The sequence below is a fragment of the Schistocerca americana genome, chromosome 4, assembly GCF_021461395.2.
Source record: "Schistocerca americana isolate TAMUIC-IGC-003095 chromosome 4, iqSchAmer2.1, whole genome shotgun sequence".
In the NCBI taxonomy this organism is placed as follows: Eukaryota; Metazoa; Arthropoda; class Insecta; order Orthoptera; family Acrididae; genus Schistocerca; species Schistocerca americana.
Genome location: NC_060122.1, coordinates 230,780,465 through 230,788,497, shown reverse-complemented (window position 1 = coordinate 230,788,497; position 8,033 = coordinate 230,780,465).

The window sequence follows — 8,033 nt, the reverse complement described above, 5'->3', positions numbered from 1 at the left end:
TTGAGGAATATGTTCTTTGCCTCACCCCGCCTCTACAGATAATCTGAACCAAATCCTATCAGGATCGCCCTTTAACGCCTTGGGTGTATTTTGACGGAATATTTTTAAGATAGGATAAGTGGTCACGAATGACTAATACTATCTGTCGGCTTCAGTGTCCTGAGAAATCCAAGCCAAAGTGTCCCCGCCACTATTCGCATGAAAGGAGGAGGCGTCGTGTGTCTTGAAGCTACCAGTTAGCGCTCTAGTCCTGGGACTTCATTACAGATGGGCCCTGTTCAGTATGTTTCTAGCTGAGTCACTGTTATTACCGAGCGACGTAGTCAAACGTAATTCATCTCAGTAGGGGAATTTTTATGAATAAATACGAGTTGATTGGTCAGAAATACCAAGTTTCCTTTTATGTCCAATGGTTGGTGAGACACCGTACTAGGCTCAGATATCCTGAGGCAGAGGTAGATGTTGGCAAACCAGAAACAGGAAAAATAACTGCAATACCGATCTCATATGAAGTAGGTTTGGAAGAGCATTTGAATGGAATCGACAGTGTCTTAAAACGACCATATAAGATGAATACCAACAAAAGCAAAACAGGAACAATGGTATGTAGACGAATTAAATCAGATTATCAGATTAGATAAGGAAATGAGACACTTAAAGTAGTAGATGTGGTTTGTTATTTGGGCAGCAGAATAACTGATATGGCCCAAGTGAAGTGCAACGTTAAGAAGCTGAAGACAGGGAACAGTGGAATCATAAATTCTCCGTGCGAAGACATGGACCTGCCAATGGGCAGAATACAACATAATAATAATAATAATAACGTTAAGAAAAACCTTTCTGAAGAAGACAAATTTGTTAACATCGAATATAGATTTAAGTGTTAGGAAGTCTTTTCTAAAAGTATTTGTATAGAGTGTAACTATGTATTGAAGTGAAACACGGACGCTAAACAGTTTAGATAAGAAGGGAACAGAAATGTGGTAATAGAGAAGAGCGCTGAAGATTAGACGGATAGATCGAGTAACTAATGAGAAGGTGCTGAACAGAATTGGGGAGACAAGAAATTTGTGGCACAACTTGACCAAAAGAAGGAATAGGACAAGTTCTGAGAAATCAAGGGATCACAAGTTTAGTATTGGTGGGAAGTACAGGGGATACCAAGACACAAATACACAGGAGAACATACAGAATGATATACGTTCCAGTAGTTATTCAGAGATAAAGAGGCCTGCACGTGACAGACCAGCATTGAGAGCTGTACCAAACCAGTCTCAGCACGAAAGACCATAACAACAACATGAAGTGGGATCATATTTGATTTCCGAATTAGTATACATTCTCCTGGAAATCGACTCACGGGAACCAAATATAGTAGTTACTGAGACGTTTGCACAATTTTTCGCAAACAAACAGTCATATTCCATTACAGATGCCAAAGGAAGCTTTTTTTGTATAGGCCACAGAAAATTCACATATGGCAATTATGGAGACTTGATGACGTGTTCTTTCAGTCTTATGTTGACAAAGTGTATCCTGAGTACCAGTCTTGTGAGGATGGACTTTATCACCTCGCACAGAGAAATCCCAAATGATACCACTGTTTGTACCACTAATGAACATGGTCACAGCAACAGGGCAAGGCGGCGCAGATATTATGGGACTGCAGTTTCGTTTGCAAGATGGAGTTCGTTACAACGACCGGCCATCCAGATTTATGTTTTTCTTACTGGATTTTTCACTTGAAACTAATACCAGAATGGTTCCTTTTAAAAGTATCTGATTTGAGGGCCAGTATTACACGAACATGTGCTCCATCTGTAATAACTTCCATGGCGAAGGGACGTAAATCTTTGATCTCCACTCTTTCCCCCTAAATTAGTCTCTTAACATGGTACGTTAGAGCTTAATTATTTACCGATGGAAAAATCTTCTAGAACGTAGTCAATGAATTCGAAAGAAGACAATTATAAGCTTTGAATATGTTAGCTGACGCAAGGTGATTAGCTTCTACGCCTACATGCATTCTCTGCAAGCCATCGCACAGTGCTAAGACTAGTCATTATCCTTTCTTTTCCACCCTCAAACAAAGCGAGCGAAAGACTACTGTCTTGAGTTTAGTCCGGAAAACGCACGGTCTCTTGACTCAGGTCAGATTCTAGACCACGCACACAGGATACAAATTAAAAACACCCAACCTAAATAAGTTGAGATTACACAACGAAAGACCTGCGACAAGTCTTTTGATTTTGATACAGTGGTGTTAAATTAAAAACAAATTGTGGCAATTTAATGTGAATAAACAATTGTAAAAATTAGTTTTTAAGTATACATTTAACATGTATGCCTTCAAAAAAGCACGCACAATTTTAAAAGAATGAAGTCTATAATGCGTAACGATGTTTGCACTGAATAATAAGAGAAGTACCGTTTAGCAAAATGTTCCCTTTGCAAAAGGCTTAAGAATTACTCAGACATGTACAGGCAACTCATAATACCAATACACGCAGAGGGCTAAGACAAATATAACTGTTAGTGTTTAAAAAATTGCAGCATTATATGCTTAACGAACAAGGGATTTCGCGAATGACAACCAACTCTTTAGTCATTCGTATATGAAAGACAAGATGCTCTCCGTTTTCTTGGTACACCTATCATTGGCTGTAAGTATCAACAGCGCAGAATCCAGAAGCAATGCATCCGAAATGTGAAACGTGCCGTCTCTGAAGACGCAGACCCCGCGTCCGTGTAGGCAGAAGGAAGCAATAACTATTCATCTGCCCTATGCACACCGTTTCCTTTGTACGTCACTCCATGGCTGCAAGCAAACACTTTTTTTTTTCATACTCCGCAAACCACCTGACGGTGGTCACCAAGTAATCCCAACAAAGGCAACCAAAAAGGGCGAAATATGGCAACACTGAAGACACAAACCCGTGACGACGAAGGCAGAGGGTGGCAATATTGTTTCAACTGCCAGATGCACACCACTTCCTTTGTATGCCAGTCCTTGGACGACACCACGGCATACATAACCAAGGCAGCAAACATAGAAACGTGCCCACTCCAAAGATGCAAACGCACGACCAAAAAGGCAGACTAAGCAGTAGTTCTTCAAATATCGTAGGTATCCTTTTCCACAGCCGTCCATTACACGACGGACCAGATCTCAGTCCACGGTGAGCGGTCCCACTTAGGAAACAGAACACCAGACAAACACTAAAGCCCATTTTACACGAGCTACTTTCTGGTCAGTCCGCAGTTCGTGGTCGTGCGGTAGCGTTCTCGCTTCCCGCGCCCGGGTTCCCGGGTTCGATTCCCGGCGGGGTTAGGGATTTTCTCTGCCTCGTGATGACTGGGTGTTGTGTGATGTCCTTAGGTTAGTTAGGTTTAAGTAGTTCTAAGTTCTAGGGGACTGATGACCATAGATGTTAAGTCCCATAGTGCTCAGAGCCATTTTTTTTTTTTTTGGTCAGAATTAACTACTCGAAGTGCGTGAGCGTTTTGTGCATGCGTGTAAAACAGCAACCAACCACGACACGGGTGTGTCTATGACGGCAATGATCGATAGATAGCGCCAATGTGGAGTTATAAATTTCCGTGTATGCTGCACAGTGCACATGCCCAGAAATTAGGACTACGGCTGCGTCTGCTAACTTTGGAAGTTAGCCTGCTCTGGCTGAGCTCAGTTCTGCCACAGAAATGGATTTTTCGTATTCGAGTCAGTCTTTATTGTATTCTTTGCTTTGCTTTCGCAACACACTGAAAAGTTACACAATGTTCTCGTATTGTTTCTACTAGTGTTCTCCTAGAAGAGAGACGAAATATCTGAAACTAAGAAGCTGTTTACGTTTTGCCATGAAAATACACCATGCATGAATAAGAACGTAAATAACCGAACGTGTTTCGATTAAATTTTTTTCAACAGTGAAAAAGTCTGAATTATTTGGGGAGGAATAAAATCTGAAGTTGTTTCGCACATACCTAAAAATAAATAAATAAATAAGGGATAAAGGAAAAAGATACTATTTGCTGAGTTCTAGATGTCATTTGACGAGTTTGCAAGTACATATTTTCTCGACAAAATAAATGTATACATCCTGAAATATTTAGGTGACAATTTTCCTATTCTGTAAAGAATTTACCACACGACATTTGACAAGAACTTCCATTATGAATTCTGTTTTGGTCATTAATAAACTTTATTATGAATGCTTGTTCCTACATTTTGTTACTATATTTCGAATTTTCGTCAAAATCTCACTTTCATCGTTCAGATGGCAAATTGCAGAGCAGATAGACGTCACGTCACACGTTTTGGCGCTGACGTGTAAACGAAAGTGACCGCACAAAGCAGACGAGACGCAGTACAGAAATGAAACACAAGAGGCGCTCCAGTGGTCTTGTCTCGAGTAATCAATTCAGACATGTAAGGAAAGTCAGTATTGTAAAAGGAAAATACAGTTAAGTAAGCTACACGAGCAATTACGCACCCTCGCGCGAAACGCCGAAAACTTGTCTCTAGAATACGACGTGGCAATGTCACAATTAAATTTATATGCAAATTAATTGAATCAGTTATGCAAATTAATTAAAATCAAAAATACACGAAATTCAAAATAGTGGGAATTTCAAAAAATTGTGAGAAATTCAAAATGGCGGGAATTTCAAATTTTGTATCCCTAGTTCACAATACCACCACCAAATGGCGCTGTCACACGCCTCCTCTCCCATTTCCCCTCTACCCTCTCTCACCTCCCATCCCCCCCCCCCCACCCCACCCCCTCCTCCACTTGAGAATTGGCGCGAAGAAGACTCAGTCTGTACTGAGCTGCTGGAGAAGAAGGTACAGTCTATTGTGTATTTATTTTGAGGGAAAATTTGGCTCTTGATGTGGGAGGCGCACATGTTGGCAACTACATATCCCAGTTATATATCATTATACGATTTATATATCATTATATGATTCAAAAACATTGCCAATTTACATTTTAAACAAACAGCAAAGGTAACCTAACACATACCGCAAGTCGATTAATATGTGCACCCTTCGCTACCAACTCCGAGCAAATGCGCAGTGCCGGAAAAGACTTCAGTGCAGAATACCAGCGCTCGACTTCATATCATCTCTGCAAACTTGCATGTGTGGTGCCTGTGGCAGGTTGGAAGCACGTAGCACTCGTGGTCTAGCGGTAGCGTTTTTGATTCAAAATCAAAACTTCGGTCCCGGGTTTGAATCCCGTCGCTGCAGGACCTTCTGCTTACATGACAGACGCTCTATCCAACTGAGCCACCGAGGACACAGAGAATACTGCGACTGCAGGGACTTGACACTGGCACGCTCCTTCTGAGAAGGTCTAGATTTCATTATAATTTCATTCTTCGAGAGCTGCAAGATCACCAATGATATCGCTACAGATACCAGCTTCATGTAATTGAAGTGTCATGAAGATATCTCCATTGGCAAAAGATTCCGGAATAGTCCCCCATTCGGATGTCCGGGAGGGGACTGCCAAGGGGGAGGTTATCATGAGAAAAAGATTGAATAATCAACGAGTCGTAGCGTTGAATGTCACAAGCTTGAACGTAGTAGGGAAACTAGTAAATCTGAAAATGTAAATGGAAGGGCTGAAACTAGATATAGTAGGGGTCAGTGACGTGAAGTGGAAAGAAGACAAGGATTTCTGGTCAGATGAGTATAGGGTAATATCAACAGCAGTACAAAATGGTGTAACAGGAGTATGATTCGTTATGAGTAGTAAGATAGGGCAGAGAGTGTGTTTCTGTGAACAGTTCAGTGGCTAGGGCGATAACATTAAGAGTACAACGGGAATTCCACTGTTTAATTCAGACGAGAGAGCGGATAAGTGGAAGGAATACATTGAAAGCTTTTATGAGGGGGTAGATTTATCTGGTGTGATAGAAGAAGAAACAGAATCGACAGCAAACCAACACCGACAACAATAGTTCAGGTATAAATGGCTATGTTACAAGCTGAAGATGAAGAAATAAAGAAAGTGTATATTGAAAAGAAAATACTGTATGTAAAGGGGGATGAAAGTCTAATAGTCATGGGGGACTGGAATGCAGTTGTAGGGGAAGGAGTAGACGAAAAGGTTACAGGAGAATATGGACTTGGGACAAGGAATGAGAGAGGAGAAAGGCTAATTGAGTTCTGTAACAAGTTTCAGCTAGTAATAACGAATACCCTGTTCAGGAATCGCACGAGGAGGAGGTATACTTGGAAAAGGCCGCGTGACACGCGAAGATTTCAGTTAGATTACATCATGGTCAGACAGAGATTCCGAAATCAGATACTGGATTTAAGGTGTACCCAGGAGCAGATATAGACTCAGATCACAATACAGTAGTGATGAAGCGTAGGCTGAAGTTTAAGACATTAGTCAGGAAGAATCAATACGCAAAGAAGTGGGATACGGAAGTACTAAGGAATGACGAGATGCAGTTGAAGTTCTGTAAGCCTATAGATACAGCAATAAGAAACAGCTCAGTAGGCAGTACAGTTGAAGAGGAATGGACATCTCCTAAAAGGGAGAAGTTAGGAAGGAAAGCGTAGGTACAAAGAAGGTAACTGCGAAGAAACCATGGGTAACAGTAGAAATACTTCAGTTGATTCATGAAAGAAGGAAATACAAAAATGTTCCGGGAAACTCAGGAATACAGAAATACAAGCCGCTGAGGAAAGAAATAAATAGGAAGTACAGGGAAGCTAAGACGAAATGGCTGCAGGAAAAATGTGAAGACATCGAAAAAGAAATCATGGTCGGAAGGACAGGCGCAGCATACAGGAAAGTCAAATCAGCCTTCGGTGACATTAAAAGCAAGGGTGATAACATTAAGAGTGCATAGGGAATTCCACTGTTAAACGCAGAGGAGAGAGCGGATAGGTGGAAAGAGTACATTGAAACCCTTCATGAGGGAGAAGATTTGTCTGATATATCCAGTATTATAATCCGAATTTAAAAAATAGTTTTGAAAATCAAATATGGCAGAACGGATAAATACATTCCATCAAAATTTCTAAAATCATTGGGGGAAGTGGCAACAAAACAACTATTTACGTTGGTGTGTAGAATGTATGAGTGTGGTAACATACCATCTGACTTTCGGAGAAGCATCATCCACACAATTCCGAAGACGGCAAGAGCTGAAAAGTGCGAGAACTATCGCACAATCAGCTTAACAGTTCACGCATCCAAGTTGTTTACAAGATTAAAATACAGAAGAATCGAAAAGATAATTGAAGATACGCTAGATGACAATCAGTTTTGCTTTAGGAAAGGTTAAGGCGCGAGAGAGGCAATTCTGACGTTGCGGAGGCAAGACTAAAGAAAAACCAAGATACGTTCATAGGATTTGTCGATCTGGAAATAGTGTTTGACAATGTGAAATACTGCAAGATGTTCGAAATTCTGAAAAATTTAGGGGTAAGCTATAGGGAGAGATGGTTCATATGCAATATGTATAACAGCCAAGAGGGAATAATAAGAGTGGACGACGAAGAACAATGTGCTCGTATTAAAAAGGGTGCAAGACAAGGATGAAATCTTTCACCCCTACTGTTCAATCTGTGCACCCAGGAAGCAATGATGGAAATAAAAGAAAGTTTTAGGAGTGGAATTAAAATTCAAGGTGAAAGGACATCACTGACGCGATTCGCTGATGATATTGCTGAGTGAAAGTGAAGAAGAATTACATGATCTGATGAACGGAATGAACAATCTAATGAGAACAGAGTATAAATTGAGAAAGACGAAGGTGATGAGAAGTAGTAGAAATGAGAACAGCGAAAAACATAACATCAGGATGGATGGTCATAAAGTAGACTAAGTTAAAGAATTCTGCTACCTAGGCAGTAAAATAACTAATGACGGGCGGAGCAAGGAGGACATAAAAAGCAGACTAGCAATGTGAAAAAGGGCATTCCTGGCCAAGAGAAGTCTACTAATATCAAATATCGGCCTTAATTTGAGGAAGAAATTTCTGAGAATGTGCGTCTGAAGTACAGTATT